Source organism: Stomoxys calcitrans, chromosome 2, assembly GCF_963082655.1.
Source record: "Stomoxys calcitrans chromosome 2, idStoCalc2.1, whole genome shotgun sequence".
NCBI classification, from domain to species: domain Eukaryota; kingdom Metazoa; phylum Arthropoda; class Insecta; order Diptera; family Muscidae; genus Stomoxys; species Stomoxys calcitrans.
The window spans coordinates 62,773,076-62,791,007 of NC_081553.1; the positions used below are offsets into that span (position 1 = coordinate 62,773,076).

A 17,932-nucleotide genomic window follows, 5' to 3' on the forward strand; every position below is an offset into this window, starting at 1 on the left:
GCAATTCTTATTCGATTTGGCTGAAATTTTGCACAATGACTTCTACTTCTACTTTGGTCTCCAACAGCCAAACCATGTATGGCCCCAATTGGTATAGCTCCAGTAGCATAGCAATTCTTTTACACTATCTTTTGTTTGCTTAGAAAGAGATATCGGGCAAAGTACTTGGCAAATGCGATATATGTTGGAGGGTATATAAGATTCGTCCGGACGTTTTTAATTGTTTTTACCATTGATCTTAAGTTGAGCAGCTCTCACTGATAAGATTTCAGCATTCTTGCTTTTCCTTAATGGAATGCTCCGGAGAACAATTTACATTTGGGATTTATATTTTTTGGTCAACGCGGAGCAGAGGTTAGCTGGTCTATTGAAATTTGGGAAAATATCAGAAAAATTATTTTATTGGTGGTTTCTCCTCACTAATATTCGTGACATTTGTGAGGTTTTCAGCCATGTAAAATTTCTCATGAAATTAAAAACTGGAGGAAAATTTTTTAGTTTGAAACACTGTGCCTCTCATTGGTCATTCATCATATCGTAATGAGTCCTACATTGTAGTTGGAAGATTATATGTTGTTTTAAATGCTTTCATAAGTGCTTAAATACTCACTACTACAAATTTCGTATATTGTTATAAATTGGAAAACGATGTTTTAGAATTATTTTTTATACGCTACACCACTTATGTGGTACAGGTTATTATAACTTAGTGCATTTGTTTGCAACACCAAGAAGGAAGAGACATAGACCCATTGATAAGTATACCGATCGACTCAGAATCACTTTCTGAATCAATTTAGCTATGTCCGTCTGTCTGTCCGTGTTAATTTATGTACAAACTACAGGTCGCAATTATCATCCGATCGTCTTGAAATGTGGTGCAGGCATGTTTTTCGGGCTAGAGACGAAGCCTATTGAATTTGAAAAAAATAGGTTCAGATTTAGATTTAGCTGTCATATATAAGTTCGTCCGATTTGCAGTAATAATCCAATAAAATGGTAATTTGACATTAATGGTGAAATCTGTTCAGATTCAGATATATCTCTCATATGTATATATCGACTGATTTTCACTCCTACAGCCACTGCAAGCGCATTTATTGACCACTCTTCCCAACATTTTGTACAACGCTTTCCTTGACGACTTCCACAATATCTATAAAGTTTGGTCGAAATCGGATCAGATTTATATATAGCTTCCATGTATATGTTTGTCCGATTTTGAGAAATATTGCAATAAAGTGCTCATTTATTAACCGGTTCTCTCGGAATTCAGCAGAATGGATTTTCTTATGACTATCGATATTACAGGTGAATTTCATAGAAATCGGCCCAGATTTAGATATAGTTGCCATATATATATATATATATGTCCCGACTTTCACTTCTATGGTCACTGCAGGCGCATTCATAGACCAATCATGCCAAAATTTTGTACGGCGCCTTCCCCGATGACTATCACAATATCTTAGAAGTTTGCCAGAAATCGGTTCAGATTTAGATATAGCTCCCATATAAATCGATCTCCCGATTTGACATCTTGAGCCCCTGGAAGCCGCAATTTTTGCCCGAATTGGCTGAAATTTTGCACGTTGTGTTTTCCTTTGACTTCCAACAACTGTGTTTAGTATGGTCAAAATCATGGTATGGTCAGGTATGGTCCAAATCGGTCTGTAATCTGATAAGCTTCAATATAAATCGATCTCCTCATTTGATTTCTTTAGCCCCTGGAAACAACAAATTTCATCCGATTTGGCTGAAAATTTGCACGTATTGTTCTGTTATGACTTCCAACAACTGTGGCAAATACAGTCTAAATCGGTCTATAACGTGATATAGCTCCCATATAAACTGATCTCCCGATTTGACTTCTTGAGCCCCTGAATGCCGGAATTTTTGTCCGATTTGCCTGAAATTTTGCATATAGTGATTTATTATGACTTCGAACAACTGTGCCAAGTACGGCCAAAATCAGTCCATAACCTGATATGGCTCCCATGTAAACAGGTCTCTCGATCATATGTGTTTGTTTCCTAGAAGCTTTAATTTTTGCTGGTTTGATAGAAGTTTGGTATGTAGTCGTAACAGAACAGCCAAATCGGACAAAAATTGAGGCATCCAGGGGCTCCAGAAGTCAAATCGGGAGATCGTTTTATATGGGAGCTATATTCAAATCTGAACCGATACGGCCCATTTGCAATCCCTAGCGACCTACATCGATATTAAGTATCTGTGCAAAATTTCAAGCGGCTAACTTTACACGTTCGAACTCTATCGTGATTTCGACAGACGGACGAACGATCGGACGGACGGTCGGACGGACGAACATGGCTAGATCGACTCAGAACGTCGCGACGATCAAGAATATATAAACTTTATGGGATTTAAGATACAAACGGAATGACTAGATTAGTATATCCCCATCCTATGGTGGTGAGTATAATAAACCAAAGAACGATGAAGGATTATAGGACCATTGGTCGGTCATCGTTTTAACTCAAAACACTGGAAAACTGGCAGACCTGAAGTAGAGAGAGAGACTGACGTAGAACTTAAGTGGGACACAACACGCATAATTCAAAGATCGGTGGAGACGGCCCTTCACCAACTGGTGCGAGATGTCAAGACGTTCCTTCGATAGAAGCAGTACACTATGGCAGTGCGACACCTCTCCGAAGAGGTGTCGCACTGCGGCACGCCGTTCGGACTCGGCTATAAAATGGAAGCCCCTTATCATTGAGCTTAAACTTAAATCGGACTACACTCATTGATAGGTGAGAAGTTTGCTCCTGTTCCTTGGTGGAATGTTCATGGGCAAAATTTGCAACTGAGCCGCCAAAGTAGCGCTTAGGCTGAGAGAGCTCAGCATCCTAAAAGAGGACTGGTGCGGCCACAATTCTATTCTGGATGTTATTGATGCGGAGGGTACACTAGGAAGGATATCGGACCATTTGGCACCGGTAACGATTTGGTTTAAGACATTCAGCATAAGTTTTCCCGAGAGGGATGAATGGAGGGTGAATGCTGTGTTTGTGGAAAATGAGACCTGAATCTTCAATGATGGCTCCAGGACGGAGTCAGAGACTAGATTCGAGGTCTACTTTCACCCGCTCAATATCGGTAAGTCTTTGAGACTACCGGACGAGTGTACGCTCTTTTGAGGGAGAGGTCTATGCCTCAAAACTCAGGATTTATGTGGACAGTATAGCCGCGCTCAAGATTTTGGATTCGATGACTGTGAGGTCGAGGTGAGTGGCGGATTGTTTGGAGTCGCTGAATAGGCTCCGGAACCAGGATGTGACGCTGATATGGCGCGCATGGGAATACCGCACAATGCACTTCTGCAGGCATTGTCTTGATGAGGATGAGGAGCACTTGCTCTGTTCATGTCGGGGTCTTCGGAGGCGGTTTTTTTTGCGATCTGGGTGATTTTGCGAAAGTACCTCTGGCAGGTCTCCAGAGATTTGTTAACGGGACGGTTCCTCGGAGGGTGCGATAAAATCGGTTTTTCTTTTTCATTCCCCGCCTTTTAGAGAAAATCTCCAAAATTATTTTGTTTTTGGAGAGATTTTTATTACAGTTTTGTTTTTTTTTTAATAAGAAACATTTTCCAAAATAAAATTCCTGCCAAAATCGAATTTTGACAAAATTTTCTTTATTGTAAATTTTTTTTTTTTTTCAATTTTGAATAAAACGTAAATTGCTTGTTATTAAAATATGGATTGAAATCCATTGTATTACGAAACCACTCAAGAATAAGTGAGACCAAAATTATTGTTCCTAAATTAGAATCATGCCGTTATATATATCATTCTGCCCGTGGAGAGTGTCCCAATCGTTCGTTTTTTATTATCGCTATTGCAATTGTTTTTTTTTGTGTTTTTTTTTTTTTTGCTATCAAACAAATGTCTAGTGCCGTTCGAATGTTGTTTTAGCCAATCCTATTGTTTGTCTAATTTATTTATGGGTACAGCCGAAATAAATTTTATTGCGAATTGGCATCCAAATTTAAATTCGGTTTAGAGTTTGTAAATATGTAGTACGGCCAGCTTTCAAGTGTCCGAAACCGTTGGGTGGATCGTAAAGATTGTAATCACACTCCCCAAAGAAAAAAACCTGTTGCATTTCAAGTTCATTGTGTTAAAATTCTGAACTGTTTCATTGGCCATCATTATTATTTAGATGTTAATTTTATTGCTAAATTTTAGTCATTAATACGTTATTATTAAAAAAATATGGATTTTTCACAAGCAGAAATATGGATATTTGCCAAACAAATATGGATTTTTTTATTTATGAATGTGCGCTTAGGTCTTTGGCCTACTTTTTTTTGATACAAAAAAAGACAACAATAAATTCAATAAATATAATTTGTGTTATTTTAATTTGATAAAAATAATCAAACTGGATTAAAGTAAATTTGTTAGCATCTAAGAGACAAATCCAAAAAAATATATATAGCAAATACCTCAATAATAGAAGTACCTTTTTATACCCACCACCATAGGATGAGGGTATACTAATCTAGTCATTTCGTTTGTAACGCCTCGAAATATTCGTCTAAGACTCCATAAAGTATATATTCTTGATCGTCTCGACGCTCTGAGTCGATTTAGCTATGTCCGTCCGTCTGTCGAAATCACAATAACGGTCGAACGCAAAACCGGCCGCTTAAAATTTTGCACAGATACTTTATATTGATGTAGATCATTGGAGATTGCAAAAATGCCATATCGGTTTAGATATACATAGATATATCTCCCATAAAAACCGACCTCCCGATTTGACTTCTTGATCCCTTACAAGCCGCAATTTTCGTCCGATTTGGCTGAAGTGGTGTTCCTCTATGACTTCTAACATCTGTGCCAAGTACGGTCCAAATCGGTCAATAACCTGATATACCTCTCATATACACCGATCTCCCGATTTGACTTCTTGAGTCCTTAAAAGCAGAAATTTTTGTCCGATTTAGCAGAAGTTTTGCCTGTAGTGATCTGTTATAACTTCCAACAACTGTGCCGAGTACGGTAAAAATCGGTCAATAACCTGATATAGCATCCATATAAACCGATCTTCCGATTTGACTTCTTAAGTGCTTACAAGCAACAATTTTCGTACGATTTGGCTGAAGTTTTGCACGTGGTGTTCCGTTATGACATCCAACAACTGTGCTAAGTACGGTCCAAATCGGTCAATAACCGGATATAGCTTCCACATAAACCGATTTCTCGATTTGATCTCTTGAGCCCTTACAAGCAGCATTTTTTGTTTGATTTGGCAAAAACTTTGCCTGTAGTGTTCTCTTGAGGTTTCCAATAACTGTGCCAAGTACGGTCCAAATCGGTCTATAACCTGATATAGCTCCCATATGAACCGATTTCCTGTTTTGACTTCTTGAGCCCTTACAAGCCGCAAATTTTGTCCGATTTGGCTGAAATTGAGCATGAAGTGTTTTGTTATGGCTTCCAACAACTCTGCCTAGTACGGACCAAACTGGACTATCACCGGATATAGCTCTCATATAAACCGATCTGCCGATATGACTTCTTGAGACCCTACAAGACGCAATTTTTAACCGATTTGCCTGAAATTTTGCATGCGGTGTTCGGTTACGACTTTCAACAACGGTCCAAATCAGTCTATAACCTAATATAGCTCCCATGTAAACCGGTCTCTCGATCCTCCTTGTTCGGTTCATACAGCTTTAATTTTTGCTGGATGTTTGGTATGTAGAATAAAATTAAGCCCTTCAATTAAATTTATTTGATATAAATTTTTTGCGAATCTTGGGAACCCACCACCATTAAGGTGGGTTCCCAAGATTCGGCCCGTCCGAACTTAAAACGCTTTTCTTCTTCTTGAATTGCCTAATACAGAACATTTGTCCCATAAGCCGAATTAAGAATAGATTTCCAAGCACCGGAAATTTCTGCACTACTTCTTTAATCTCTAGCAGCTACTTTAGAGATTCACCACTTGATCATTCCATCATAGTTTTGGTCGTCCCGGTTTGCGAATACCACAGTGATCGCCTTCAAAAGACTTCTTTGCTGGAGCTTCTCATTCGTTGAGACAACATGACCTACCCAACGCAACAGTTGTAAAGGGTGATTTTTTAGCTATTATCTTTTTGGCAACACTGGTTTCACTGTCAAACATCTTCAGTTTGGTCTATAATTTAACCATAAATCGTCTTAAAAACGAACAACGCTTGCAAATTATTGAATTTTATTATCAAAATAATAATAGGTTAGGTTAAGTTTAAAAGCAAGTGCGTATGTTAATCCGCCCCATGCCACCATGGACATACACCTGAGCCAGTAATCGGCTTGTTGTGTATGTAGAGCGCACAACAAGTCGATTACTGGCTCAGTTGTATGTCCATGGTGGCATGGGGCGGATTAACACACGCACCCTCTTTTTCAACCTCGCCTATTATCAAAATGCGAGATCTGTTTAGAAAGTTCATGGCGTGCTTCTTGCATTCCATCGACGAATCTCATTTTTAGCTCAATGTGTACGTACATAAGCAAAATTATCGATTTTGAAGTGAAGATGAGCCAGAAGCATTGCAAAACTACCAATGCATCTAGAGAAAGTCACAGTTTGGTGCGGTTTATGGGCTGGCGGCATCATTGAACCGTACTTCTTCAAAGATGATGCGAATCGTAACGTAACTGTGAATGGTGAGCGCAATCGTGAGATGAATTCCAACTTTTTTTGGCCCAGAATGCAAGAGCTTGACTTGCACATGTGGTTTCAACTCGACGGTGACACATGCCACCCAGCACGCATATCAGGGGACTTATTGAGAGACGAGTTTGGTGAACATTTTATTTAATGTACGGTAGCCATGTCTGTCCGTCCGCCAGTCGAAATCAGTACAATAACTGTGTCAAGTACGGTCCAAAGCGGTCAATAACCAGATATAGCTTCCACATTTTTGGCAGAATCCATGGTGGTGGGTTCCCAAGATTCGGCCCGGCCGAACTTAGCACTCATTTACTTATTCTGAATTTTAAGCGTTTTTTTTTAACTTGCCAATAGCTCTTAAAAATCACCCTTTACTTCTTTACTCAACCAGCAGTTTAAGTTCAAAATAGTTGCTGTATATTTTCAGTTTAACGCCTTTACTGCACCCACATTTTATAATTGAAATAGACTCGCTGGCAAACCCATTAGCATTTAAAACTAATAATTAAAAAAAAAAATCTACTTTGAAGCATTTAAGCTACTCACTATAGAAGCAAAAACAAACGAAAACACAAATTTGTTAAAGCTTTAACCATAGATTATTTTCATCAAGCTACTAATCACTCTAAGGCCTGATAAGCCGCTTAACATTTTCGACACTTGGCCAAATTATGGAAGTAGATGTTGTTTTTATGGGATTAATTTAAATGTGACATTTATGAAATGTCATTAGCATTCAAACTAAAGCCACCAGAGACAAAGAGGCAGACAGACGGCTAGTTTGTAAGACGGTTGGTTGGCCAAAAATAGAGAACCTTCGAATTAATTTGTTCATCTAGTTATTGAATGATTTCTGATTTCATGAATAAAACAAACAAATGAACAAATAGACAGCCGAATAGACAATTTTATCACCTTCATTTCAACGAAATCCAAATTGGCAACATCACCACAGGAACGTTTAATTTCCATACTTCACATAAACAAAAATTTTGCTGTTTGAAAAAATTTTATAACTGTTTGCTTTTTATACCCTCCACCATAGGATGGGGGTATACTAATTTCGTCATTCTGTTTGTTACACCTCGATATATGCGTCTGCGACCCCCCCCAATATATATATTCTTGATCATCATGTCATTTTAAGTCGATCTAGCCATGTCCGTCCGTCCGTCTGTCTGTCAAAAGCGCGCTAACTTTCGAAGATGTAAAGCTAGCCGCTTGAAATTTTGCACAAATACTTCTTATAAGTGTAGGTAGGTTGGTATTGTAAATGGGCCAAATCCGGCCATGTTTTGATATAGCTGCCATATGAACAGATCTTGGGTCTTGACATCTTGAGCCACTAGAGGGCGCAATTCTCATCCGATTTGACTGAAATTTTGTATTCGGTGTTTTGGTATCACTTCCAACAATTGCGCTAAGTATGGTCCATGTCTTGATATAGCTGCCATATAAACTGATCTTGGGTCTTGACTTCTTGAGCCACTAGAGGACGCGTTTTTCGTCCTATTTGACTGATTTTTTGCACGTAGTGTTTTGGTATCACTTCCAACAACTATGCTGAGTATGATTCAAATCGGTTCATAATCTGGTATAGCTGTCATATAAACCGATCTTGGATATTGACTTCTTGAGCCAATTCTGATCCGGTTTGGCTGAAATTTTGCATGTGGTGTTTCGTTATGACTTCCAATAATTATGCCAAGTATGGCGGAAATCGGTACATAACCTGATATAGCTGCCATATAAATCGATCTGGGATCTTGACTTCTTGAGCCTCTAGAGGGCGCAATTATAATCCGATTTGGAAGAAATTTTGTACAACAGCTTCTCTCATGACCTTCAACATACGTGTCTTATATGGTCTGAATCGATCAATAGCTTGATACAGCTCCCATATAAACCGATCTCCCGATTTTGCTTCTTGACCCCCTACAAGGCGCAATTCTTATCCAAATGAACTGAAATATTACACAATGACTTCTATAATGTTCAGCATTCATTTATGGTCCGAATAGGACTATAACTTGATATAGTTCCAATAGCATAACAGTTCTTATTCAATATTCTTTGTTTGCCTAAAAAGAGATACCGCGCATAAAACTCGACAAATGCGATCCATGGTGGAGGGTATATAAGATTCGGCCCGGCCGAACTTAGCACTCTCTTACTTGTTTTTTTTTTACTCTCTAACATCTATGTTTTATGATCTCTGCGTGAAACCTGTACGTTTTAAATGCTACGATTCTTTTTTTTATATATAGAAAATCGATTAATTAAGATTTCGAAATGTTCTGCCTGCCTGATTAAATTGGTTTAGATATCCAGTTCCGATGGAAGCACAACCATTACCGTCATCACTTATCAAGAAAGTTGTTGGGAATTTCTTCAAACTGCAGCAACTATACATTAATGAGTCTTAAGTTAATTGTCCACAATATTTAGAAGAAATGTCATTAAAAACATTTCTTGGTTGATTGCTAAAGACTAGTTAATGCTCTGGTTAAAATCGTTAGATAAAATTGAAAAAATATTCAAACCGGTACATTAACCTTTTTAGTATTTTATGATGCTTTATCATATTTGCAACTCAATCAAATTTGAGATTATAGGTTTACCTGAATGCAAAATAAATTTGAAATTTATATTAATTCAAATTAGGACAGAATTGTCTTGCTCTGGCTTAAAAATAAGCCAAATAAATTTCCTATGAATGTTCCATTCAGAAACAGAGGATACTTCTCTCGTATCCGATTAAAGCTTAAGCGCAATGATAAAGGTCTCCTTGTTTATGCCACGTCCTAACGGCGGTACCACACCACTTGGTATAGAAGTGTTAACGTGGCAGGATACCTCACAAATGTAGCCAGCTTTAGTAAGGGGATAACCACCGACGAAAATAGTTCTAATGTTCACGCCGGGATTTGAACCCGTTAAAGGCGGAAAAGCTAACCTCTGCGTCACGGTTTTAATTACTTTTCAAAGGGCTTTATACCTCACAAATGTCGCCAGCATTAGAAGTGGATAACCACCGCTAAAAATTGTTCTGATATTTTCGGCAGGATTTGAACACAAGCGTAATAGGAGGACATGCGCCACAAACCACCATCACAGCTTGTCTTTAAACGGCACCGAAATGAAAATGCCCCTGAAAAATGTCGGGGAAAACATGGTCATATGAAAGAAGTAGGGGTGCAGAATAATCATGGGTACAAGCAACCCCAATGCAACTACGTGTATGTATTGTAGTATCTACCCGATTTACATTGCCACAGCCGATATCGCAAAGGGGTAGTACAGTTGGAGGTTTAAAGAAATCATCCATGATCAGCACCTCACCCATAACTTGAATCTGGAACCGTCAGACAGCAGTGTGCATCCTTTTGGACACTGAGAACTGAAGCTGAATAATAACAGTACCTAGTATATTGATGCATTCAAAGCCCACTCAAATAAATTTGCGACAATGATTTGCATATATGCACCAGAAGTTGCAGTATGCGCACTGGAAAAGTACAACATCGATATTGTCTCCTTGTTTGACTGATGTTTTTTTTTTTCATTAACGGCATACCTTCCTCTTAATTATGAAGTAAACATTGTCTTGGTATCTCTTTGAATACCAAGACAACACTTCGGGGAGAAAACGTTGATCCGGAACATTATCTTGTTGCAGCAATAGTTTGCACTCGCTTAAGCGTAGTGAGAAATTAACGGTTTGATAATGCACGGAAATTGTACCCCGAAAAGCGGCGAATGCAAAAATGGCTACGGCATACTTCAATTGACTAACCCATTTGCTTGAAGAAACCCTCCTTGAACTAACGATATAGCGGCGGAAAGGCAAACCATTGCACATTCCATCTAAAATGACACAAAATCCATACTTGGATAACAAAAAACTCCCCCAAAGTACTCATTATAGGACCACGAGTGTCGAAACTCTACTAAATGCGAAATACATGGCAACCATGTTGTCGTCAGCAAAGCATTGGAAATGTATCGGGAGCAAATAAGAGAGGAGAAATGTGTATTCCTAAGGAAATACGTGAGTGTTATTTTGAAAAAAAAACAACTTTTATCGAAAAACGACGACAAAATTTGTTAATTTTGCTCCAAAAATTTACTGTGAATCTTAGCGACCCAAAGCAGAAATTCGTTGAAAGGCGAGTGCGTTGCAAGCCAACATATAACAACAACAACGCTATTATTCTTAGGCAAAAAAAAAACCATTCCAACCAACATTGCCAGTATTGGGGAATTTTACCCAAATTGGGGATATTTTTACGAAAATGGGGACGAAATTTTTTACCTATGGACTTGGGGATTTTGTGGGGGTTTTTTGGGAAGGATTTTTTGTTTACAATTTTTGTTACCTTACATTTACCTTAAATTTTGAATTGGTTTTCACAGAAATTTTTGTTTGACCTGTACATTAGAGTGTACTAAAAAACAAAATGTATTTTTTTAAAAAAACCTCCATTTTTTCTTTTTGATCCCAATAAGTAAAATACGAAAATATTATTGCAGTCGGCTAACGATAACCTGTGCCATAACGATTACCAAAGTTTAATGAATTTCTTTCTAAATTGGAAAACTACGCACACATTTATATTAAATTTATTATGAAAACACAAATTGTACCCGGCACTAGAGCTGGCAAACTATCGATATACGCAACATTCGATATTTCTAATAATACATATCGATATTATCGTTTATTTCTCATCACCTATATTTCAAACGAAAATGAGAAGTAAAAATCTGGAGATCGATTTATATAGAAGCAATATCAAAGCACAGACCAAATAAAACCAAATGTAATACGTCAGTTGAGAGAAATCATTGTACAAAATTTTAGCCCAATCGGATGAAAATTGCGCCATCTTTAGGCGCAATGTAACTTAACGGATACACGGCTTGTAGGAATGCTTAATTTTGTTCAATTTAGCAAAAAATGTAACTTTGCCGGAAGTATCGATAAGAAAAATTTCAATCAATATTCAGATAAAAACAGTGTCATCGATATTTAGTTCAGCGTCATAGGCGGACATGCTTACCTCTGCGGTGGCCTCCTAAATGTATGGTTGGACTCAAAAATTCCTCCTGATTGGCCCCGAATATGAGTTTATATAAAAATTAGTTCAGATTTAGATATAGCTCCCATATTTATAATTCGCCCGATTTACATTTATAAATGCGTAGATACTATAATTGTCAACCGATTTCCAAGAAGCCTCTGCCAAATTTTATGCTTAGATTTGGATGGATATACTTGGGACCAAAAACTACACCCTACTGATTCCAACCAACCATGCCATACATGTGCTTCCTTTGGTGGTTAGTTTCTTTTCTTTGTTCGGCTCGCGATGCTTGTTTTCGTTCGTTTACTGATTGGGTTTCTGGTTTTTCTCTGTCACTTCATCTACTTTAACTTTATAAACAATTTTAGTAATTTTGCCGCCACGGAGATTTGAACTCATGCACGCATGCTCTAGTCTACCACCAACATTTTCTTGATGACAAAAAAAGTCAATAAGCATTACATCACTTTAATAACTGTCTCAAATTAATTCAATTTAAAAAAATGAAAAAACCACTGAATACAAATTAAGTATTCTTTGACCATTTTCTTTTAAATGAATTTAAAGAAAAAGTAACAAAAAAAATTTTGACCGGCGGGGAATTCGAACCTGGGTTTACAAATTATGGGAGTTTGGAGAATTTTAACAGCGAATTTCAATTAAAAAAATACTTCATTCCATTTTTTTCTGTCGAATTAAGATGTTTAGGAATCGAAATGGAGTCCGGATATTCTACTCAGAAATTAAACATCAAACCGATGGCTTTGATAAAAACAATCTGGTAACAGATTATATAACGTGTTTAAGAAATTAAAAAAAAACAATTTTCCCAGTTACTGGTATGCGATAGTGGAGACGATGAGGATATCACAAAATCAATCCCTGATGCTGATATAGAATGTATACCACCCAATCAGAATAAGGTCAAAGTAGCAGTGACCCGACTGAAGAACAACAAGGCAGCAAGAGCCGATGGGTTTTTAGCTGAAAATTTTAAAACTGGAAATGCAAAGCTAATGCAATAGCTCGTGTGGGAAATCTGCAAAAAAGAAAGAAGTCAGTATGCAGTTAACAGGCCAAAATAATAAGGCAGGAGAAACCCATGGGTTACCAATAGAACAGAAGAGCGCATACTCGGTGCACTATATCGAAATAGAAGGCTATGTAAAGGTTTAATACCTCAAACTGTACCAACTTTCAAGAAAATGGGATTTAAATAAATCTTCTATGGTCTATAGACCTTCAATCGGAAGACCGGTCTATATGGAAGCTATACCGATCTGAACCAAGGCTGCGGAGTCTAGCCCTCGACTTCGGCCCCAGGTCGGAATATTAAGCCGGAGATGCAAATTTGGAAATGAACCAGACGGTAATCTTGGAGGCGTAGCGTTATTTCGCCCAAAAAGACAAAAGTCATATTGCCCAAAACTATGACAATGTTAATTGATTTCGTTCACTTTTGGGCGATATGACCATCTCCTGGGCACAATGACATTTTATGAAAATGACTTTGGACCTTTAATGAAAATAGATATGCCATAAGACACAATGAAATAAAACCTAAATGAACAGATGACATAAGACCCAATATAATTTGGGCTATATCGCATATTTTTTAAAATGTATTTTTTTAAAAAATCATAAAATAAAATCTTGAGCCCGGCCGAAGATCGTTTAATTTCCTCTCTATTTGAAATGCCAAAGGCATTTTTATTTACAAAAATTTTATCTTTACTTTTAAACCTATGAGGGAGGAAAATCTTCAAACCGGCCAGAAGCCGGATAATTTCCCTTTCTTTGGAATGATAAGGTTATTTTTGTTTAGAAAAAAATTTAAAGCAATGCCTTTGTCCGGGCTTTAAGTTGTCTCCTCTCTCATAAGTTCAACTCTAAACTAAATTCAAAAATTTTTTATATAAAAATGCCTTCTGCATTCTGGATACTAAATTCTGTGGATATTTTTTAGATGTTATGACATTTTCTGGAAGGTATGAGTTGACCCTTATGAGGTAATACTAACTTCATCGCTTGGTATTTAATACACTGCAATACATACCTCGCTCCCAAAAGAGTTTTAGAAGTAATCTGAAATGTAATAAAGAAAAAAATTTTATAGCTGAACAAATTTACAATTGATTGATTCAATAAGTAATTGATGTGATTTTTCTTATTCTTTGAATATATGACACTTTGTTCCTCTTATTTTGATAAGAAGTTAATCCCATTTTTCTAATCCAAGTCAAAATATTTTGCTTATCTCTACGCTTGATTTTATTTAAATATTTTATGATAATATTTCTATTGAAAACTTGTTTCATGTATTTTATTACTCTATTTCTATCGCATGCGATTCGAATGAGGGTGAGATTAGAAGCTACTAATTTTATTATTCCAGTTGTCAGAAGCCAAAAGTGTATAAACTAAATAAAATCGTTTGTGTTTTTAAGTATGCCAAGATAAGTCTAGTTTCGCTCAATAAAAGTGTGAACAAATGGCCATATTAAAATTAGTTTAGAAGACAGTTTTTGTCGCATAATTTCTACAAATGGATATTTGGAAAAATCAAAATAGAGATAAACAATTCTGGCAACATAAGATAATAAAAATATTTTCAATTAGGATTCTACCAATATATTATTAGAGAAAAATAAATCGTTTAAAATAAATTTTCATTGAAAATTCCCCTAAAATGAATTTTTAATAAAATTTGTTGTCGAAATTAGTTTCTTTTTTGGTTTTTAGAAAATTTTGATTTTGTGATTTTTCGAACATCTTCCAGCTCAAGATCATACTCAATGCTGTCTATACAAAGAATAGTAAAGCAAAGAACTTATAAAAATTGAGCAAGTGTGTGTTATTATTCAAAACACTTTGACGGGTTGGTGGATCATGATTTTTGATACCCTATGAATCTTCATCAATACCCTTGTCAAATTGATTGAGGTGCCCTATTCAAAGAATAGCATAGCAAAGAACTTGTATAAGTTGTGCTTGTTGTTCCTAGCATTGATGATTAGTTTGTATCAGAATAATGGAAAGTAAAGATTTCTTCTATCTTACAGCGCTAAGGAGAGTTAGAGGACTTTGATTGAGCACAGTTTCAAAAGCATGCTCTACACCGTACTCAATAGTCTCTGGGTATGAAGGGCAGCTTATTTTATTTGACAAAGATGCTAATGAAGTTACATGGTGTATTAGAAATCATGATCCACTAGCCAGTCAAAGTGTTTTTAATAATAACACACACTTGCTCAACTTTTATAAGTTCTTTGCTAAGCTATTCTTTGAGTAAAAAGCATTGAATATGATCTCAAGCTGGAAGAAGTTCAAAAAATCACGAAATGATTTTAGAAATTAAAATAAAAGAGCGCAAACAGACAAAATTAGATTTTCATAGAAAATTCGTCGAATTTTGGTTTCCCACTCCCATACGGTATATACGGGTGGTATACTAAACTAGTCATTCCATTTGTAACACCTCGAAAGATTGATCTTCAACACCATAAAGCCGGTCGAACGAATAGAGCTATCCGCTTGAAACTTCTTATTGGCGCAGATAGTTGGGGATTGCAAATGCGACATATCGGTTCGGATTTGGATATAGCTCTCATGTAAAATGGTCCTTAGACTAGACTAAGACCTTAGAACTTAGACCTAGAAGCCGTAACTGTTATCCGTTTTTGTGAAAATTTTGCATGTGGTTACCTTCAACATCCGTAGTAAATCGGTCCATAACCTGATATCGCTCCCATATAAACCGATCTCCCGATTTGAAACATCGAGTTCCTGGTAGCCACAATTTGCGTCCGATTTGGATGAAATTATGCACGTACTGTTATGTTATGACTTCCACTATGCGTGATTAATAAGGTCTAAATCGGTCTATAATCTGATATAGCTCCCATGTAAGCCCAACTCCCGACTAGTCTTCTACGGCCATAAGAAGCTTAAATTTTTGGCTGATTAGACAGACATTTTGTACGAAAGGAACACATAAGCCTTACAACTAAATTCACTTGTAAAAGTTTTAAATAGAATCTCTGGTATCAGGTTCCCAGAATTTGACCCTGACAAACTTAGCACTTCTTCATTATATAGCTTCTTCTAATAATGATAATTTTGTTATAACTTGATATTCGTTCATCGGAATTCATTTTTTTACCCTCCACCATAGAATGAGGGTATACTAATTTCGTCATTTCCGTCTGTCTGTCAAAAGCACGCTAACTTTCGAAGCAGTAAAGGTAGGCGCTTGAAATTTTGCGGAAATACTTTTTATTAGTGTTAATCAGTTGGGATTGCAAATGGACTATATCAGAATATGTTTTGATATAGCTGCCATATAAGCCAATCTGGGATCTTGACTTCTAGAGCTACTATAAGGCTCAATTTTTATCCAGTTTGGCTGAAATTTTGCATGACTTCCAACAGCTGTGCCAAGTATGGTTGAAATCGGCCCATAACCTGAAATAGCTGTCATATAAATCGATTTCGGATCTTGACTTCTTGAGCCGCTAGAGGGCGCAATTATTACCCGATTTGGTTGAAAGTTTGTACGAAGTATTTTGCTATGACTTCCCACGACTGTGCCAAGTATGGTCTAAATCGATTTATAACCTGATATAGCTGTCATATAAACCGAATTCGGATTTTAACTTCTTGAGCCGCTAGAGGGCACTATTAGTAACTGATTTTGTTGAAAGTTTGTACAAAGTGTTTAGCTATGACTTCCCACAACTGTGCCAAGTATGGTCTAAATCGGTTTAAAACCTGACATAGCTGTCATATAAACCGATTTCGGATTTTGACTTCCTGAGCTGCTAGAGGGCGCAATTTTTACCCGATTTGACTGAAATTTTGCATGATGTGTTTTGTTTAAACTTTCAACAACTGTGCCAAGTATGGTTAAAATCCATTCATTACCTGATATAGCTCCCATATAAACCGATTTCGAATCTTGATTTCTTGCGCCGCTAGAGGGCGCAGTTATTATACGATTTGGCCGAAATTTTAAACAGCAAGTTGTACTAGGGGCCCCGATATTCAAACCAAATATGCCCCATATCGGACCATTATAACATATAGCTACCATATAGACCGATATGCCGAATTAGGATTTAAAGCCCGTAGCAGGCTCATTTATTATCCTATTGCGCTGAAATTGGGAAAAAGCCCATAAAAGCCGCAATTATTACTCTATTTCGCTAAAATTTGAGAAAGTGAGTTAATTAAAGCCTCCCGACATCTGACTCAAATAAGGTTCGGATCGGACTTTATTTAGATAGAACTGCCATATAGACCGAACTGCCGATTTAGGGTCTTAAGCTCATAAAAGCCGCAATTTTAACCCAATTTCGCTGAAATTTTAAATGGTAAGTTGTTCGAAGCCTCCCGATATTCGACCCAAATATGGGCTATTTTTGATATACCTCCCATATAGACGGATTTGACGATTAAAGGTCGTAGCCCATAAAAGCAGCACTTATGACCCGATTTCGCTGAAATTGGGCACAGTGACTTGTATTAAGCCTCCTGTCATCCGAGCAGAATATGTTCCAGATCAGAATATAATAAGATATAGCTGCCATATACACCAAACTTCCAATTTAGGATCTTAATCCGATAAAAAGAGGATTTGTTGCCCGATTTTGGTGAAACTGTGCCTTGCATAAAATTTTTTGGTACCTCAATCAAATATGATCCCGATTTGCATATCACATTGGATATGGTAGTGGAGTTTTTATAAAAGAAGATGGTTAATTTATCCATGGTGGTGGGTATCCCAAGACCGGCACGGACGAACTTGACAAGTTTTAACTTGTTTCTTTTTTTTTTTTTTGACTTAGAATTTTATAGAATTTTTTGTCAAATTTTGATTTTTTTTTTTGTTATCTGGTCAAAATCTCGTTATTATAGAAAATCTCGTCGAAATTCGATTTTCATAGAAAATGTCAACTTAATGAAATTTTTACTCGCAAATCGTTTCCAGATTGGATTTTTACAAAAAAAAGGAATAAATCCAAGAGGGAACTTTCATAAAAAAAATTCGTTCAATTTTAAAGAAAATTTCGTCAAATTTCAATTAAAAACAAAATTTAATTTTTGTCGAAAAATATCCTTATAATTTGATCAAGTAAAATTTTTGCGGAAAA

The 17,932-nt window shown here is 36.7% G+C and overlaps 1 protein-coding gene across 1 annotated transcript in view; it reads right to left on the bottom strand.

The window, feature by feature from the left end:
• Nucleotides 1–17,932, bottom strand: part of LOC106088489 (prolyl 4-hydroxylase subunit alpha-1) — a 137,874-nt gene that overhangs the window by 81,128 nt on the left and 38,814 nt on the right. The window contains exon 2 of the mRNA XM_013254015.2: nucleotides 13,837–13,865. The gene's annotated coding sequence lies outside the window, so the exon portion shown is untranslated. The remainder of the gene's footprint in view (nucleotides 1–13,836; nucleotides 13,866–17,932) is intronic.